Genomic DNA, 20,170 nt, shown 5'->3' on the forward strand with positions numbered 1-20,170 from the left:
ATAGCGTTTATGATCCCACAGTAAATTTTAATGGGTATCAAGGTAACAAACTAATGCACACAATTACGTGCGGTCCAGTCGCACTGCGCATAAGTAACTTAATATTTATACGCTGTATGACCAACGGAATCGGTTGTTTAGGCTGCGAAACCTTCAGCCGGAGCTCAACTTGTCTATATGGGTACTACGCAAAACCCCCCGGGCTGCGCTTAAACCTTCGCAGTCCTTTTGTCTGCGGATACTACTTGCTCCTTTTACCTTGTATAATGTTAACGCGGACAAGCCAGTCCCACGCCACCAAGTGTCCACTCACCTGATGTGGTCTCCGACGGGATCCCGATTTCTGGGTTCACAAAATAATACCTTTATTTCCACACTCACGCCTATTTACTCATGTGCACACTGATCTTTCTGTACAGAAATTCCTTTCATACAGGCAGTAGTCCAATCCCTGAGTATTGCAAATAGAAAAAGGTTCTCTTTTAACTAAGCTTTTTGGAAACTGAACAAACCTGTGCTATCAGGTGGCTATACTATACCGCCCACACCAAAGACAATGCTATTGTGTGATTTGAGTTTCGGTGGGCGTATCCGTACGCTCCGTTGCGTAATATACGCTCCGTGCGTCGACCCTCGCGTCACGTACGCTAGTCCCACCCTTTGTTAAGGACACGTGTACGCAGGCCAGATATGTCCACAGAAACACAACTAACACGTTTCTATAAATGTAAACGATGTTCAACTGTAATCGCTTACCGTACACCACACAGTATCTGCTATGCTGTGTGCGTGTCCTTTACAATTATTCCCTTTAAAAATGATCCTTTATAATCTCAACTAAATAGCACCAGATTTCCTCGGCACGTGTCTAATAATCGATTCTAATGGCAACAAGAGAGTGAGATGCAACAATGTACAAATGAAAAGAAATGCAGTTGTGTGCGTGCGTGCGTGTGTACGCAAAACAGAAATAAACAGTTTTAAAAGATAATAGCGTATTGTTCTTACCTTTCTACCTTCCGGTTCCAGATTCCACCCCAGCACTCCTACAGCGTAGCGTAACAGACGCTTATCTAGTCAGCACCACTGTATCCCTCACCACCAATACGGATACGAAAGGATACTGCTTTCCCACCCTTTGCTGACAGATAAAGTCTGTATGCACTAGTGTGGATATGTGGAGGACGGACGAGGGCCCAATTGATAATGCCGATTTATTACCTTATAAAATTCAATATATATGGGTAAGAGACTCAGTACGCAATTGGCGTATGGGGTACCGTAAGGGTACGCACTTAGCGTAGCAGACGCTCAGCCGTGGTCGAGACGCACATGCGGCACGCTCGCTCACAGCTTAACGCTTGGTGTCGAGCACGCTATAGGCGGCCGACTACCGTAATGCTACGCAAACAGCGTAGCGGACGCTCGTGACCACGAGGGGAACACGAGCGGCGCAGACGCTCACGGGATGACACTCAGTAAACCTTGTATGCAACACACTGAAAGATTGAGTTTGTACTGTAAACCTTACTACTGAAATACTGTAGCGATATAACGCTGCTTAACCTTGCTAATATAAAAGCTGCTTGAGCGATTGAGACGCTCCGATTACCCTCAGCAATGTAATAAACACACAATACCTTGCTAAGGTTCCAACACCTTTACTAACAATATTTAGCTAAGTAAAAAAGGAAAAACAGTTAACAGTTCATACACTACAGGCTAACATAAATATCTAACAGAATAACTACACGTGAATATACAATAGCGGCACAATCACAAACACAAATACATAGACTAAGAATGAACGGCTAACATTACATGGGTAACAAAGTGGCCACAGAGAAACATACCATACGGGGAACACTCGCTAGCGCAACCGGATCCAGTCCTCCAATTATCAGAGATAAATGTTGATGAGAGAGAGTACTGGCCGGTCTGGGGACAGTGACCCTTATATACACAATATACAGTGCACTACAAAGGGTCCTATAATCTCATTGTTCATTGGACACAGGAATGTCTCCTCGCACTTATAACAAAAGGTCATAGGTTAGTTTGAACAGGTGGGCTGTGACTATATCGAACTGCTCAGGTGGGAGGGAATCTCAGGATTCCCGCCGCATGGATAATGAACCGCAAATATAGTAAATGTCCAGAAACTACTAATAGACATAACAATACGCAGGAGCGATTAATCTTTACCTAACCAGCACCGGTTTGTTTCTAATAAAATGTTCTTTAGTTAGGTACCAAACACAACTGCTCAAACCCTGTCTGACCCTTCGTATCATACAAAGAGGAATTCCTTTGTCCAGCGACCAGTTACACTAAACAGACTTACAGTTATTATTAAGGGGAACATTACCTATAAAACCTACTATTTGGTTTTACTATGTAATGACTGAGTCGCCGACTAGACGCACACAAACTCTACCGTAAATGCACATACCACGCGCTCGAGCGCATGGCCGAGGAAGTGCCATCACGCAGCTGCGAGTATCCGCACGCACGGGAGAGAATGTGCACGTGCAGCGGGCAAGCGCATGGGGTGAATATATGGCAACGTGTAGCGTGATATTTTTCGACTTTGACAGGGGGCATTTCTGTATCTGGCACTGGGGGCATATCTGGCACTGTGGGGGCATGTGTATTTGGCACTGGGAGCATATCTGGCACTGTGGGGGCATGTGTATCTGGCACTGGGAGCATATCTGGCACTGTGGAGACATGTGTATCTGGCACTGGGGGCATTTCTGTATCTGGCATTGGAGGCATATATGTATCTGGCACTGGGGGCATATCTGGCACTGTGGGGGCATGTGTATCTGGCACTGTGGAGACGTGTATCTGGCACTGGGGGCAATTCTGTATCTGGCATTGGAGGCATATATGTATCTGGCACTGGGGGCATATCTGGCACTGTGGGGGCATGTGTATCTGGCACTGGGAGCATATCTGGCACTGTGGAGACGTGTATCTCGCACTGGGGGCATTTGTGTATCTGGCATTGGAGGCATATATGTATCTGGCACTGGGGGCATATCTGGCACTGTGGAGACGTGTATCTCGCACTGGGGGCATTTCTGTATCTGGCATTGGAGGCATATATGTATCTGGCACTGGGGGCATATCTGGCACTGTGGAGACATGTGTATCTGGCACTGGGGGCATTTCTGTATCTTGCATTGGAGGCATATATGTATCTGGCACTGGGGGCATATCTGGCACTGTGGGGGAATGTATATTTGGCACTGGGGGCATATCTGGCACTGTGGAGACATGTGTATCTGGCACTGAGGGCATTTCTGTATCTGGCATTAGAGGCATATATGTATCTGGCACTGGGGGCATATCTGGCACTGTGGGGGCATATCTGGCACTGTGGGGGCATATATGTATCTGGCACTGTGGTGTCAAAGTCGAAAAATATTACAACACACACACCAAGTAAAAACCACACACAGATGGCCTCCGTGCGCGTACTTGCTCTGCTGTGCGTGCACATATCCGCAATTTGCGTATGGTTGCTCCCGCGGTCATGCGCATTATTGCGTGGTATGGGTATTTACGGTAGAGTTTGTGAACGCATGGAAAGCTATCAAAACACATTACTTATTTAATCCAAATAGTGCACAATGTACACATAGCCTCCCTGCACCACATCAGAAAGTAACAACAGTTTGAATGATTTCAGAACAAAGGGATTCACCATTACAGAATAGGAGGGGACAGAACAAGGTCATAAGGTGGTGTTTGGTATCCAGCTGAAGGGTATTTTAAGGGTAACATTCCGGTGTTGGTTTGAGAAAGATTGCATTTTCCTGCGGATAGTTATGTGCAGGAGCAGAATATAGATATAAACTGTATTTACTGTACATTATGTATGCGGCGGGAATCCAGAGGAGACCACCCACAAGAGCAGTTGGGAAAGACATCGCCTACCTATTTAAACTGACCTATGACCTCTCCTGTACTGTAAATGTGCATTCCTGTGTGCAATGGACAAATAGATTACAGTATCCATTGTATTGCTTTTGGAAGAATTGTATAAAGAGAGCCTGTTGCAGGCCTGGTCAGACACAAGACTCACAAAGTTATCTATCAGATGACGGAGGACCGGCCGGGTTGCGCAAGCTTGTCCACTCACGTATGTACCATTGAATGTAGCCATTTACTCTGTTATATTGTATTGTATTATTTGTATTGTAACCCCCTTTCAGCAATAATCCACTGTGGTGTCGGAACCCAGTGGTAAAATCACAATTGGTGTTGTGTCTTCATTGCCCTGCTAAGGTTTAAAGCGTATTTTCATTGCATTGCATAACTGTTCAGGGTTTGTGGTGTATCTCTGGGTGTGTACGCGCTGTGAGTACTTTTTACCGTCAGTGTGGCGTTTGTACGCGAAGTCCGTACGCAGTACGGGACTTTGTACACTAATAGCGTACAAAGTGCGCAGAGTGTGTGTTAAGTACAGCGGCCGCAGCGGCTCCATGGTAAAGTGTATTTAAGGTGTGTTTAAGGTATAGCTTTCCCTCCTAAGGATAATTTGACATTATCAATTGGGGCTCCTCCGGTTTTCCACATTCTTACTACCTAACAGGTCAAAGCAGACTTTATCTATCAGCAAAGGGTGGACAGGACAGTATCCTACGTAACCCTTTCGTGGTCGTTGGAGACACTGAAAACCCTACTTGTATGCTGATTAGATGGCTCTGCTCTGTATGGTTTGTAAAGGTGCTGGTAGAACCCGTAGTACAACAGGAAAAAAGCTATTTAAAATCTGTGAAATTTTTTTGGGCGCCAAGAGCGTACACAAAAGGGCACCCATACTTTGCATACTCTCTCACATTGTTGCCATAACATTCAGATTGCTAGATTCATTTAGACCTGTGTGAAACCGGAGATATTTGTTGCTATATAGTTAAAACTAAAATTAATGTTTAAGGAAGTAAGTGTAAAGCAAAAACACAGTCTGGCCTAGTTGTAAAGGTTTATACAGAAAGAAACTGTGTTGTGTTAAGTGAGCGAATATAGTTAGTATTGCTCATATTTATAGACATTGTGTGATTTGTTTTATTGCGTACGCACATTGGTACACGTGGTACGGAACGTGAGGACATCGTACAAAAAAAACGTGCACGTGGTGCAAGGCCGCACACGTGGCATAGAGGGACGCACGGTTGCGTAATTATGCAAGCTTGCATAGGGTTGCGTGCGCATAATAAAACCACACGATAGTTCGTTTAGTTTAAAGGTGGGACAGTAGCTACGCTACAATAGCACCAAACTACCCAGTTTCTAAAGAATTTAGTATAAAAACAAAATTTAGTAATAAGAATTTTTTAATTGCCTCTGGGGTAAAGCTGACTATCTGACTGAATTGACATTTTCTGTACAGAAAAACAAAAGTTTATTTGAGTGAGTGAGTGAGCGAACGAACGAACGCAGGAGTGAGTGGATTTGAACTCCGGAAGTCGGGTCCCGTGGTACATCAAGTAAGAGGAGGCTTGGTGGCGTGAGGTGGCTGACTCACGTTAATATACAGTAGATTGAAATACGCAAATCGTGAGGTGAATTGTAGTGGAGCGTGATAGTGCATTGTATTGCGAAGTATTGAAGTAAAAAGGTTTTTGTTATGCTCCGGGCTGAGGGTCACAGTTTGTACATTGACCCGTGGTTGTACGGCAGATAGGTAACAAGTACCTATACTCCTTGTGATTGGACCGCGCATTTGTGGGTGCGAGATATATAGCGCAACTGGATACCCCTTTACGAGCTTTTGCGTAAAATCGCGGTACCATTAGCGCTGTATAGAGCAATACGCAAGTGTGATTTGTGTATAAGGTTATAGGGAGTTTTCGCTGGTCTCTCTCAGGAAAATCTCCAGCAGCAGATATTTACTGGAATAGGTAAGTCACTCCTAAACATTTCCAGTAAATAGAAACCAGATAGGGCCTCACTGGGTACGCAGTGTTCATTATTGGAGTGAGTTGTGGTATTCAGCAGAGAAGGAGCGAGTGAAAGCGCTAGGTGTCTTTCACCGTCTATTGTATTGTGCATTTGGGGATTGCGTTTATTGGCAAAAAGTCCGCGATGGGATCCAATTGAACAAGCAGTGGGCGTTTTGTAGCTAGAGTTCAGGCTGAAGAGGTGCGACCAAAAGCGTCGGCAAGGTTTATTATGTGTGAAAAATATGGATCACACACGGAGGCTTTTTGCAATGAATGGGTATGTATGACTGATAAAGATAGAGTACCATTCCCTCGGGTGGGCAGCTTTGAACCAGAGGTATTACAGAATTTAAGGATATGTCTGATAAAATCCAAGAAACAAAGGATTAGACATACAGATTGTTTAAATTTATGGCAACAGGAGGGAGATGTGCAAAGAGAATTAGCTCGTGCAGCAGGTTCCAAACCTAGCGGGAAAACAATGGCGACCGCACCACCACCACCATATATTGTGGGGGAGAAAGTGGCTACAGACAATGGTACATTGGTACAGGATAGGAGAGTAATTGATAAATGTACTAACGCTAACCCTTGCCAGTTGTATCCCATTTTGAATTTTCCCCAGGACTGCGAGCAGGATGATGAGCCCAGCACGATATCGGCACTCTCTCTTGCTGCCACCATACAAGACACTCAGGTGGGCACGGCCCAACCAACAAGAGCAGTAGTCAGGCCCCCTAGCGGAGGGATAAGTGAGGTCGTGTCCACAAGGTAAGTACGGTACCGTACATTATGCAGAAACAATAGCACCTCACATTGTAGAATCAAACCAGAATGATGTAATTGAATTAAATCCTGTCAGGGTGATTGCAGTCCCCAATGGGAAGACTGACGCTCAGGGAGTCACTCCCATCAGGAACATTGCCATGCATTGTCCTTGGTCCCGGGCAGAGTTAAGGTCAATTATGTCAGAATTTCCCGATCCCAGAAAAGATCTAGTCGCATGCCAGAGGTTCATTAAAGAGTTAGGTAATGCCAACGAACCCACGAAGAAAGATTGGCGAATAGTGCTACGGGTATGTTTACCCTCAAATATTGACCCCGCAAAATTCATAACCGATTGTAAGTTAGACGCAGAAGTACCCCTCACTGATGAATACAATCAGGAGAATGTACGGCAAATCAATCTGCAATTAGGAGTATATTTCCCTACTGTTGTCAAATGGAACAAATTTTTTTCCATAAGACAAAAGGAAGGTGAAACGGCATCCGAATATTTCCATCGAGCACTGCAGGAAATGTCTAGATACACTGGGATCGAGGACATAAAAGATAATGTGCACCATAGGGAGGTAGCTGTTACTGTATTAATGGATGGGTTAAAAGAGGCATTAAGAACAAGAGTACAGACCTCTCTACCAAACTGGAGAGGTATCTCGGTGGCTGCATTGAGAGAGTCCGCTGTTGAGCATGATAGGAACATCATTAAGCACAGGGAGTTACAGGGGGAAAGGCTGATGACAGTGAGTATAGACGCACTTACAAAAAGGCCATATCAGCCAAAACCCCAGACCCCTGATGGTAAGTCACGTGTAGTAACATGCTATACTTGTCACAAGGTAGGACATTTTGCAAGGGACTGTAGGAATAAAGGTACACATAATGTATACCGACCCCCTAGACAGGATATGAACCACACTACAATGCACATAATTGGGATCAGGAACCACCTAGGGGAAATTATGAGCCACATACAGGGGAAACAAGGAGGTACCCACCAAGGAGAGACTGGCAGGCCTCTGAAAACTCACAGCTACCCCCCTCACATATAGTAGCTGCCAATGCGCTGCGGGAGGGTCTCACCACACAATAGGGGTTGGGCCACACCTGTAGTCTGCAGCCAGTGAAGTTGATTGCTAGCCTTGGTAGTGAACCTGAGGTCACGGTTGATGTAGCTGGTGTACCATTACCTTTTCTTGTAGATACAGGGGCGGCCAGGTCAGTGTTAAATTCGACAGTAGGTATAAAAACCACGGGTAAAACAATTTCGGCAATGGGAGTAACAGGAACGGTGCAACACTACCCTTTGAGTAGACCGGCAGAGATTATGATAGGGCCCCTGGAGACCAAACACTCTTTTCTGCTGGCTGCATCGGCTGTGACTAATCTGCTCGGCAGAGATTTATTGTGTAAAATGCGGTGTGTCATATACTGTACTCCTGAGGGTGTCTTCTTGGATATACCCGAGAATCACGTTCAAGAAGTGCAAGATATATTAGACACCCCTCAAAGGCTAATGTCGCACTCTGCTGTTATAGACAAGTGTCCATCAAAGGTAGAGGAAATTATCTCACAAATACCGGGTTCCCTTTGGACCAAAGATGGACAAGACACTTTATTGATGGCGAATGTAGCTCCAGTAATAGTGCAAGTAAAAGATGGTAGGATAGCTCCAAAAATCCCTCAATATCTTCTGAAGCCAGAGGTAGAATTAGGAGTGTACCCCGTCATAGAGCGGTTGCTACAACAGGGCATCCTAATCAGGACGTCCAGCACTGCCAATAGTGCCATCTTCCCTGTGAAAAAGAGTGGGGGGAGGGGTTACAGGCTAGTGCAGGATCTAAGGGGGATAAACAAGATAGTTGAGAGTCAATTCCCTGTAGTGCCCAATCCAGCTGTCATCCTCATGCAAATTCCCTCTACTGCAAAATTCTTCACTGTCATCGACCTCTGTTCTGCCTTCTTTTCTGTCCCTCTGCACCCTGACAGCCAATATCTTTTTGCATTTACATACAGAGGAGTACAGTACATCTGGACTCGTCTCCCCCAAGGCTTCATTGACAGCCCGAGTATTTTCTCCCAGGCCTTGCATGACTGTTTACAATCCTTTCAACCTGAGAGTGGATCAGTGCTAATACAGTATGTCGATTACTTATTGTTGTGTTCTGACTCACTCGAATCGTCCTTGAAAGACACGAAACAGCTTCTGTTTCATCTTTCCCAAACGGGACACAAGGTTTCAAAGGATAAATTGCAGTTATGCCAGACCAGGGTAAAATATTTGGGACATTGCTTGACTCAAGGACTTAGACACCTCACTGCTGATAGAATACAGGCGATTCGCGACATGACTTTGCCACAAACTCAGCAACAGATCCGCACTTTCCTTGGAATGTGTGGGTACTGTAGAAACTGGATCCCAGGGTTCTCCATACTGGCTTTACCTTTGCAAGAAATGGTCTCTTCAAACAAACCAGAACGGGTCTCACACACAGATGAGTCTGAACAGGCATTTGAGAGACTCAAACAGTGCCTATCACAGGCACCTGCATTAGGTATGCCAGATTATGGGAAGCCCTTTGAATTATACGGTACAGAAAGTGCAGGGAATGCGGCAGGAGTTTTAACACAGAGACATGGTGATGCCAGCAGGCCGGTAGCATACTACAGTGCACAGTTGGACACTGTAGCACGGTCTCTCCCCACTTGCTTGCGAAGTGTTGCAGCGATAGCTTTGCTGGTAAATAAAAGCGAGGACGTAGTGTTAGGACATGACCTGACCATCCATACATCTCATGCAGTATTAGCCTTACTGAACTCCGCCCAAACCAGACATGTCTCATCTGCTCGGTTTACAAAGTGGGAATTATCACTGATGGCCCCTGTAAACATCACCATTAAGAGATGCAGCTCACTAAATCCTGCAACTTACTTGCCAAGTGTGCCTGGACAGGCATAAAGGGTGGAGGATGAGAATGATGGTGAAGGAGGATTTAGTATAGATACTGATACGCATGATTGTATGGAGTACCTGAATCAGACTTTCACAGCGAGACCTGACATCAGTGACAACCCACTGGAAGGAGTAGACTTTACATTCTACACTGACGGTAGTTGCCACAGACAGACAGAATCGGGAGACTTGTGCACTGGATATGCAGTTGTAGATGACGAAGGTATCATAGAAACTGAACCCCTGGGCCCACCGCACTCAGCACAAGTTGCTGAGCTGGTCGCCCTAACCAGAGCGTGTGAATTGGCCAAGGGTAAGTCAGCTAACATATACACAGATTCTAGGTATGCCTTTGGAGTGGTGCATGATTTCGGGGCACTATGGCGCCTCAGAAATTTCATGACGGCAGCTGGCACACCTGTAGCGCATGCGTCCAAAAATAAATAGACTTTTAACAGCGATACAAGAACCAGACAGAGTGGCTGTTATCAAGTGCAAAGCACATACTTACAACCAAGACCCAATTTCACTTGTTTTACTTGCTTGAGGAAGAATATTGGAAAGTCAATACCAACAGAGCCATCCCATATCCCTCCGACAGACAGCCCTTTTCAGGTAATACAAATTGATTTCATACAGTTACCACCCTGTAGGAATTTAAAATATGTGCTAGTTTGTATTGACATATTTTCAAATTGGGTAGAAGCGTTCCCTGCTGCCACAAATACTGCTACGTTCACTGCAAAGAAAATTGTGCAGGAATGTGTGTGTAGATATGGTATCCCTAGAATAATTAAAAAGTGACAGGGGTACCCATTTTACAGGTGAAGTCTTTCAGGTCATGTGCAAACTGATGGGAATTAATAGCAAGCTGCATACTCCGTACCGTCCACAGGCGAGTGCAAAGGTGGGGAGAATGAACAAGCTGAGCAAGCTGATGGCTGAGACTGGATTGTTGTGGCCAGAAGCTTTGCCACTAGTGTTGTACAGCATCACAACCACTCACAGGTCTCCCCTTAACCTATCACCCTTTGAAATCCTTTTTGGTCGACAACCTCATGTAATGATAGACCCCCAGGATGATTTGAAATGTAATAATCAAGTGACTGTGAAATATTTGGTTGGGATGAGCCAGCAGCTGAGAAATCAACATAGACAGGTGGGAAGGACCGTATCAAGTCTTGTTATCCAGCACAACAGCATTGAAGGTCGCCGAAAGAGAGACTTGGGTCCACTCGTCCCACTGCAAGAAGGTCGCTGACCCGGAGAGAACTTGTGACAAAGAGCAGAGTGTAGAGAACCTCGTATCACTGGAGTGTCTGTTCCGGGAAAGTGAGAGACAGGACTGTCGAAGGGCATCTGAGCACAGAGAGTAACAAGAGCTAGAACGGTTGTCGTACCACTTTCTTTTTTCACCTCCCCCTACATTTTTCCTTTCTTTTCTCCTTCTTAATTTTCCTCCTTTCCCCTAACGAAATGGATCGATCACAAGAGACTGCGTTTCGGGTTCTATTAGTAATTCTGGTTTTGATAAGGACAGTTTGTTTTTGTGAGGGTCCCAGAGAGGTCGAACAGGGATCTGGAATGGGTTCTGATGGCAAGTACGAATTTGTAGGATCTCAGGATCAGCACATCATTTTGGTAAAGGCTGGCATCAGTGAGCGCTCTGGTAGTCAGGGAGCTCGGAGGCACTGTGAGGGGTTATTGTCTGATGAATATTGTATTTGTAGGAATTGTGAGAATATAGTTGAGGATGGGTGCATCCAGAGATGTGAGTCCAACCTTAATATCGACATGGACCGTCATTCGTTGAGTGATTACCACTCACTAGTGGGTAAGGTCTTAAACCAGACAGAATGCTAGGTGTGCTCACAGGTACCTCAAGGTCAGAGCAAGTCAGGATTAGTACCGTACCCTTTAGCAATAGATGAGGTACTCGAATTACGGGGTGGGAGACCGGTGGACAAGAAATTCAATATTTCTAGGCCCCTTAGTTTGAAGCTCCACCAGTATCATGTAGACAGAGCCTTATTATGTTTTAATATTTCCAATTACCGAAAACCGGGAAATTGGGAAGTGACGTGGAATATCCAGACAATGACCTTTTCACACAGAGCTGATAGGGTACCCATAGACTCTGAACTGGTACGCCAAATAGCCAACAGTGGGAGGAATTTCCGGTATAGGTATACTCGTGGAAGCAAGACCATGTGGGTTGGAAAAGTATCGCCAGGGTACTGTGCTCATATCATCCAGCCCAATACTTGTACTGAGCAGATGGGAGAACTAGGGATAGGTTTCTTTACTTGGAAAGTTTGTAATATGGTGATGTCATATTTTGTCCCCTATGTTCTCCCAGATGATGCCTATTTCATATGTGGGAGGAAGGCGTACAAGTGGCTTGCCCCGAGCTCAGAGGGATTGTGTTATATTGGGAGAGTACTGCCAGAGGTCATGACCATAACCCATGATAAGATGAAAGACGTTCACCGCAGTGCTCAGGCTCCTTATACTCATACTCACTATGAACACATCATCAAGAGGCACCTCATAGATAGAACAGAGCACGCAGCCTCTGATTTGATCCACGAATCCACCGGGATTCAATTCCTTCTCGCATTAGACATCACCCATACTGCCAGAGGAATTATAAATTATAGGTATATCCATGCGCTATCGAACTTGATAGATAATATCACTGAGATGTATGATGACACCTTCAGGTATACGGGAAGGGAGTTACAAGCTTACAAGAAGGAACTGATTCAGCACAGGATGGTCCTAAATTATATCACAGCCGTGACAGGTGGGTACGGTGTTACTCTGGCAACTCAATATGGGGTGAAGTGCTGTACATATATTAAGAACAGTACTGACGACCCAACGGAGATTATCGATCAAAAGATGGACGATATCTTGCAGTTGAAGTGGGAGTTCAGGAGGAAACACAACCTTACCTTGGCGGCTGTGAGTAATGAACTGACCGGCTGGGTCTCATGGTTGAACCCACGAAATTGGTTCTCAGGTTTAGGAGAGTGGGCTCAAAATGTTATTATGAGTGTAGGGAAGTTTCTCCTTTGTATCCTGGGAGTCGTCATAATTATTGGTCTGATATTTAGGTGTGTTTGAATTCTGACGCGGCGAAAGCACGGCACAAATTTGATGAGTCTAAGGAGCGAGGGCGCTGTTATAGCAGCAGATTTAATTTATGACCCATCCATAGAGACAGTGTTATGATAAGGATTGCAAATGAATTTCATGGCCTGTTTCTTTCACCCATTTTTCTTTTGTTTCCCCCTCTGCCCAGATACATCCATCCGGAAAAGACATCTGCCCTACCCAAAATGTTTTTGTGAATGTATTTTAGATATGTGTCTTATCTTCATCTCTGCAACCTCCAGTTAATGGCACACATAGTCAACAGGTGATATCCACATACTAGCACTCACATACGTTCCCCCTCCATGTATCATCAAATAGATGTGCACCCCATTTGTTGGAACAAGAAGCCGAAAAGAGCTCGGTAGTGTTTGCTGGCCCATTTAGTACGGGATGAGAAGGATTTCATGTATACTTCGCAATACCTCGAAGCTTATTTAGAACATATACGGCATGATGATACATGCCCCTCAGACATGGATTCATACATACATGCTTTTTACTATCCCACTAGGTCATACATTTCCCACCTACAACTCTCTCCGATCATCAAAGCTTCTGTAGATATTGTATAGATATTTTTCTGTTTAGTGATTAGATAGTGGCAGTTATTGGTGAATGCCAAAGGCTGGACTGTCAAAGTCGAAAAATATTACAACACACACACACCAAGTACAAACCACACACAGATGGCCTCCGTGCGCGTACTTGCTCTTCTGTGCGTGCACATATCCGCAATTTGCGTATGGTCGCTCCCGCGGTCATGCGTATTATTGCGTGGTATGGGTATTTACGGTAGAGTTTGTGAACGCATGGAAAGCCATCAAAAAACATTACATATTTAATCCAAATAGTGCACAATGTACACATAGTATCCCTGCACCACATCAGAAAGTAACAACAGTTTGAATGGTTTCAGAACAAAGGGATTCACCTTTACAGAATAGGAGGGGACAAAACAAGGTCATAAGGTGGTGTTTGGTATCCAGCTGAAGGGTATTTTAAGGGTAACATTCCGGTGTTGGTTTGAGAAAGATCGCATGTTCCTGTGGATAGTTATGTGCAGGAGCAGAATATAGATATAAACTGTATTTACTGTACATTATGTATGCGGCTGGAATCCAGAGGAGACCACCCACAATAGCAGTTGGGAAAGACATCGCCTACCTATTTAAACTGACCTATGACCTCTCCTGTACTGTAAATGTGCATTCCTGTGTCCAATGGACAAAGAGATTACAGTATCCATTGTATTGCTTTTGGAAGAATTGTATAAAGAGAGCCTGTTGCAGGCCTGGTCAGACACAAGACTCACAAAGTTATCTATCAGATGACCGAGGACTGGCCGGGTTGCGCAAGCTTGTCCACTCACGTATGTACCATTGAATGTAGCCATTTACTCTGTTATATTGTATTGTATTATTTGTATTGTAACCCCCTTTCAGCAATAATCCACTGTGGTGTCGGAACCCAGCGGTAAAATCACAATTGGTGTTGTGTCTTCATTGCCCTGCTAAGGTTTAAAGCGTATTTTCATTGCATTGCATAACTGTTCAGGGTTTGTGGTGTATCTCTGGGTGTGTACGCGCTGTGAGTACTTTGTACCGTCAGTGCGGCGTTTGTACGCGAAGTCCGTACGCAGTACGGGACTTTGTACACTAATAGCGTACAAAGTGCGCAGAGTGTGTGTTAAGTACAGCGGCCGCAGCGGCTCCATGGTAAAGTGTATTTAAGGTGTGTTTAAGGTATAGCTTTCTTTCCTAAGGATAATTCGACATTATCAGTGGTTACATGTGTATCTGGCACTGTGGTTACATGTGTATCTGGCATTGTGGGGGCAAATATGTATTTGGCACTGTGGAGGCACCCATGTTCTTGTGTTTTTATATGTATGTGGCACTGTACTGGGGCATTATATGTATGTTGCACTGTACAACATGACTAAAAATGGGGTTATGACACAAGGTCATACTCCTACAAACGTCATACCGAAAGGTGCGCGCACAAAAATGGGGTGTGTCTTTGTGACAACTAGGCCACGCCCCAATTTTTTGCGCGCACGCCTATGGCGTGCGCATGACAGTGGCTCTTACCCTTAACTACAGATCTTTTCTGGCTCTTTGCCACTGACTGGTTGGCCACCCCCGAACTAGATCATAACACACCAATCAATTGGACTCCAAGCCAGTGGCTCTTCAAATGAATACTTGCATACCCAATGTTGAAATAGATACGCCCATAGGTGGAGCTAGACACGCCCCTTGGGTGGAACATGACGCCCACTCAATGGCGTCCCATACATTCTGCTAACATCTACAATCTCCCTTAAACTACTTTTCAAAAGTAGGCAAGTATGACTGACAACCAGGCGGCTTTACATAGGAGGATTTGGCCAAGCATTCCCAGGAACAGTGAGCTGAGGGATAATGGCGCCGCAGACACTGCCAGGGAGTGAGGGAGAGACAGATATGCAGCTCCAGGGCGGGAACATTTGCGGGAAATGGCGCCCTGGGGCTGGGGGAGGGGCTCCAGGTCTAAGCCTTATCCCCTCTGCTGGCAAAACCACCGGGTACTGCGGGCTACTTGTAAAAAAGGTTTAGAGAGAAAACCTGACCTGCACCCATGCCCTGGTGATCTAGTGGGATCGCCTGTACTGCCACAGTGTCCACCGCCAGCGTGCGCGGCCCACCTCCCACCGGCCGCGCCGGATCGCGATAAAGTGCGGGTCCCGCGAGCGGGACCCACTTACCTCCTCTTGAAGTGCGGCCACGCGATCCCGGAGAGCCCCAGCCGTGTGTGACTAACTTGGAAGAAAACCAGAGCCTCCTGCTGTAGGTACCCAGCAACCAGGGCACGGGAGTGTACAGCGCCGCTGAGGGAGAGATGGAGCTGCAGCAGGCAATGTCTACTGACATCCAGCACAATCTGTGCCTCTGCTGCAGCCCTTGTAGTCTTCTTTTTTCCTCAGAAAAAGCTTTTTCTAGAGCTGCTGTGAACAGCTCTTCCTGTTACATGCTTGCACTGCAAGCACCAACTGCAAACTGAGCTCCTGTGCACGGAGGCGGGGTGATATAGGAGGCGGCGCTATGCATCTTGGGAAGAAGGTCAAAGCTTTTGAGCCTGTTGGTGCTTCGGATCAAGATCCGAACCCCTATGTCTATCCAGTGTACCCCGCAGCAGAAATATATATATATATATATATATAGAGAGAGAGAGAACTACATAGAGGGAAGTAGAGAAGAGGGAGAGATACTGTATGAGGGAAGGAGAGAGGGTGTTGGGGAGAGGCCAGAATCAAAAAATTAAGCAGGATACACACTTGCTGATATATCGGCCGTTCAATTGAGCCCGCTGGCAGGTGAGTACCCCTGATATGTCTGTGAATAACATCGTTCTAAGACGTATCGCATCGGCTGTGCAGCATATCTTTAAATATCGGGCCATCTGGCTGTGGGTATGGGCATTCCGCAGACTGCACATATACTAGCTGGACAGGCAAATTTAAATGCCCGCCCGGCTGTTAATCCAGACCAGCACGTTGAGCGGCCAGTCGTTAAGTGTGTACACTTTACTTGATTGGCCGCTCAGTTGTGTGACCAGCCTCAGGCATAGCTAATATCACTCACATTACAGAATAACTGACAACACCCATCTCAATGCCATACTATCTCTTATCTCTCCCTTTACTTTATTCTATAGTCTTTAATTCTTGTGTTAAAATCACTATTCTTGTCTTTAACTTTATTATTTTTTTACTTTAGTCCTTTTCTGAAGTGTCAATGCTTTAATGTATCTATTGGCTTCCTTAGTACCTCACACTTCCTGCCAGTCACCATAGCAACAGCGGTCTCCGCAAGACCTCAGTGAAACAGAGAATTTGAAGGCTAAGAACCACTTGGTTCATGTACTCACACACTTATACTCTAAGGTTAATTGTGTTGGGAGCCAATTAACCTACCAGTATATATTTGGAGTGTGGGAAGAAACCAAGGCCATGGTGAGAATCGAACCCATGACCTCAGCGCTATGAGGCAGTAATGCTAACCATTGCACCATCCATACTGTCCAGATATAGGATAAACCTGATGGTATCTGGATGGTAGGTCGACAGTCAATAGGTCGGCTTCTATTGGTCAACACTGACATGGTCAACACAGGAAACTTGTCGACAGGATAGGTCGACACATGAAAAGGTCAACATGGCTTTTAAACAAAAAATAGATTTTTAATGTTATCATACTTTACCATTCATGTGGACAACGATTGGGCAGCAAGCCATGCAAGGGGATGCGGTACACTAATTAGGGTTCCAGGTCATGTTACGGAAAAAACAACACCAAAAACAGTGGGGGAAAAAAATCCACGTCGACCTTTTCATCTGTCACGTGTTGACCATTTTCCCATGTCAACCATATTAATATCGACCAATAGTGGTCGACCTGATGACTGTCGACCTTAAATAGGTTGACCATTTATCCCAGAACCAACCTGATAATACTATGTATACATAAGTCACTGTTATTAATCTCCCACGTTGGTTTTACCTTTACAATTATTGGTGCATGAAAAATATGGGCAGACTCGCCGGATTCTCATCCGTGCCTCCATCTTTCAGGCTATTACATGAGGCCCTAGGCCTACGTCTTATCTTCAGGTCAAACTGCCTAACTTCAAGATACCACTAGCTCACCCTATGTTCTTTTAACTAACTACACGACACCAAAGGGCTTCCTCATGCCTTATTTATTTATTAACAGTTTCTTATATAGCGCAGCATATTCCGTTGCACTTTAAAATTAGAACAACAGCAATATAACAGAACTGGGAAAAAGCAGAAAGACATAGAGATAGGAAGGCCCTGCTCACAAGTTACAATCTATAGGACTTGGTACAAAGTACCAAAATATCCTTCCTTTGATTATCAGCCCCCTCTCCATCATTAACTGATCTATAAGGGGAAGATGTATCAAGGCTATTTGTGTTAACATTTTACAAAAATTATACTTTACACATGGCTTCTGTGCCAATTTCTTTTTCATAAAGTGCATTAAAGCGTTTACCCATTATTACATTCCACGAAAATGTACAAATTGTATATCAGCAAACATTGCAACTGGTTTTTTGAAAGTGAAATCTTTATTTCAAAAGTATCAAGCACAAAAAAAGGATTTTGGTTACCTACCGGTAAATCCTTTTCTCGTAGTCCGTAGAGGATGCTGGGGTCCACATTAGTACCATGGGGTATAGACGGGTCCACCTGGAGCCATTAGCACTTTAAGAGTTTGAGAGTGTGGGCTGGCTCCTCCCTCTATGCCTCTCCTACCAGACTCAGTCTAGAAACTGTGCCCTGTCATGACTGTGATTTTTGTGAACCCGGTGTTAGTGAAGTCTGTGCGGACAACTGGAGGACTATGTGAATATTAGGCTAGTCTGTAGGAATCAGTGAGAAGAAGGAGCAATCCCTGACCAGGGATCGAACCTGGGCCTCGGCAGAGGAAGCCGTATTCTGACCACTGGATCACCACGGACTTTGATAGCAGGATGATGAATGTATAGGTGAGACTGTACTGGAAGTGTCACAGGAGTAGGTACTTATGTACTTAAGGTTACTGGCGAGATAGTAAGACGGACTGGTTACTGGTGAAACTGAGAACCGGGCTGGTTACCGGTGAGACTGGGATGCAACTGTAATCCGGGCTGGTACCGGATATAACTGGAAACACAACTGAAATTAGAATGATGACTGTGGCTGTGACTTTAGGATGAGGCTGAAGAACACTGCAGCTGTGACTTTAAGATGAGACGGTAGAATACTGCAGCTGTGGTTTTAAGTTGAGACTGTGGAATACTGCGACTGTGACTTTAAGATGAAACTATGGAATACTGCAACTGTGCCTTTAAGATGAAACTGTAGAAATACTGGATATCAATGGTAACACAAATGTAATCCAAACTGGGTAGCAAAGGAACAGAGTTTTTACAGGAACTGAAGTACAAGGGTTACCTTTAGGGAGCTCAGCTTCAAAGCTCACACAGAGCTGTGTGTGACACAAGGAACTGGCAGAGTTTCTAACTCAGTCTCCTGACTTATACTTCCTGGTCCTTGGTGATTGGTGAGCAGTGTCAGGTGATTCAGGGAGTCTCAGGCTGGCACAGGATTGGACAGCTCTGGGTCAGGTGAACAGTCACTGTCATGTGAGTACTCTAGACTAGGCTGTGATGTGGAGTGAGGCCTAGCAGGCCGAGAGAACACTGAAGCCTGAACTTCTGCAAACAAACAGAGGATGCTGGCTTTTAGGCCTAAACTTCAGATTGCTGAATTCAGAGTCACACAGAAGATTAATCATCACAGGTGGAGCTCGTTAACTATTACCTTCCAGGCAGAGAACTAAGGACTCAGGAAACTCATGGTATTGGCAAGCTGTTTATCCCAGTGAGCAGAAAGATGCAGGATCCAGGACAGAGATGGCAGAGGTAAGTCACCAAATATGAAAACTACAGTCAGGATCGTGACATGCCCGAGGAGACGGACATCTTCGAGAGAAGGATTTTACACAGATAGTGGCGAGATTCATACCAGCTCACACATACAAGGCACATCAAGCTAACTTAGCTTGAAAACTCCGCAACCGCTGAAACATTACTTACCAAGTAACAATGCAGTACTGAACTAAAATGAAGTTGTACTGAACCAAATAACGATAGCAGGAAAATGAAGCGCTGGCTGGACGTCCAGCATCCTCTACGGACTATGAGAAAAGGATTTACCGGTAGGTAACCAAAATCCTATTTTCTCTTACGTCCTAGAGGATGCTGGGGTCCAGATTAGTACCATGGGGATGTACCAAAGCTCCCAGAATGGGAGGGAGAGCACGGAGGCTCCTGCAGAACTGATTGACTGAACTTCAGATTATCTGAAGCCAAAGTATCAAACTTGTAGAACTTTGCAAACGTGTTCAACTCAGACCAAGTTGCAGCTCGGCAAAGTTGTAAAGCCGGGACACCCCGGGCAGCCGCCCAGGAAGACCCCACCTTATGAGTAGATTGGGCCTTGACAGTCGTAGGACATGCAATCCTGCCGTAGAATACACATGCTGGATAGTGAAACCTGATCCATCGAGAGATCGTCTGCTTAGAAGCAGGACACCCAATTTTCTTGGGATCATACAGGACAAACAGAGAGTCCGATTTTCTGTGACGAGCAGTCCTCTTCACATAGATTTTCAGAGGCCTTACAACATCCAAGGACTTGAGGAGTCAGTAGCAACTGCCACCACAATAGGTTGGTTGATATGAAATGCCGACACAACGTTCGGGAGAAACT

Source organism: Pseudophryne corroboree, chromosome 9, assembly GCF_028390025.1.
Source record: "Pseudophryne corroboree isolate aPseCor3 chromosome 9, aPseCor3.hap2, whole genome shotgun sequence".
NCBI classification, from domain to species: Eukaryota; Metazoa; Chordata; class Amphibia; order Anura; family Myobatrachidae; genus Pseudophryne; species Pseudophryne corroboree.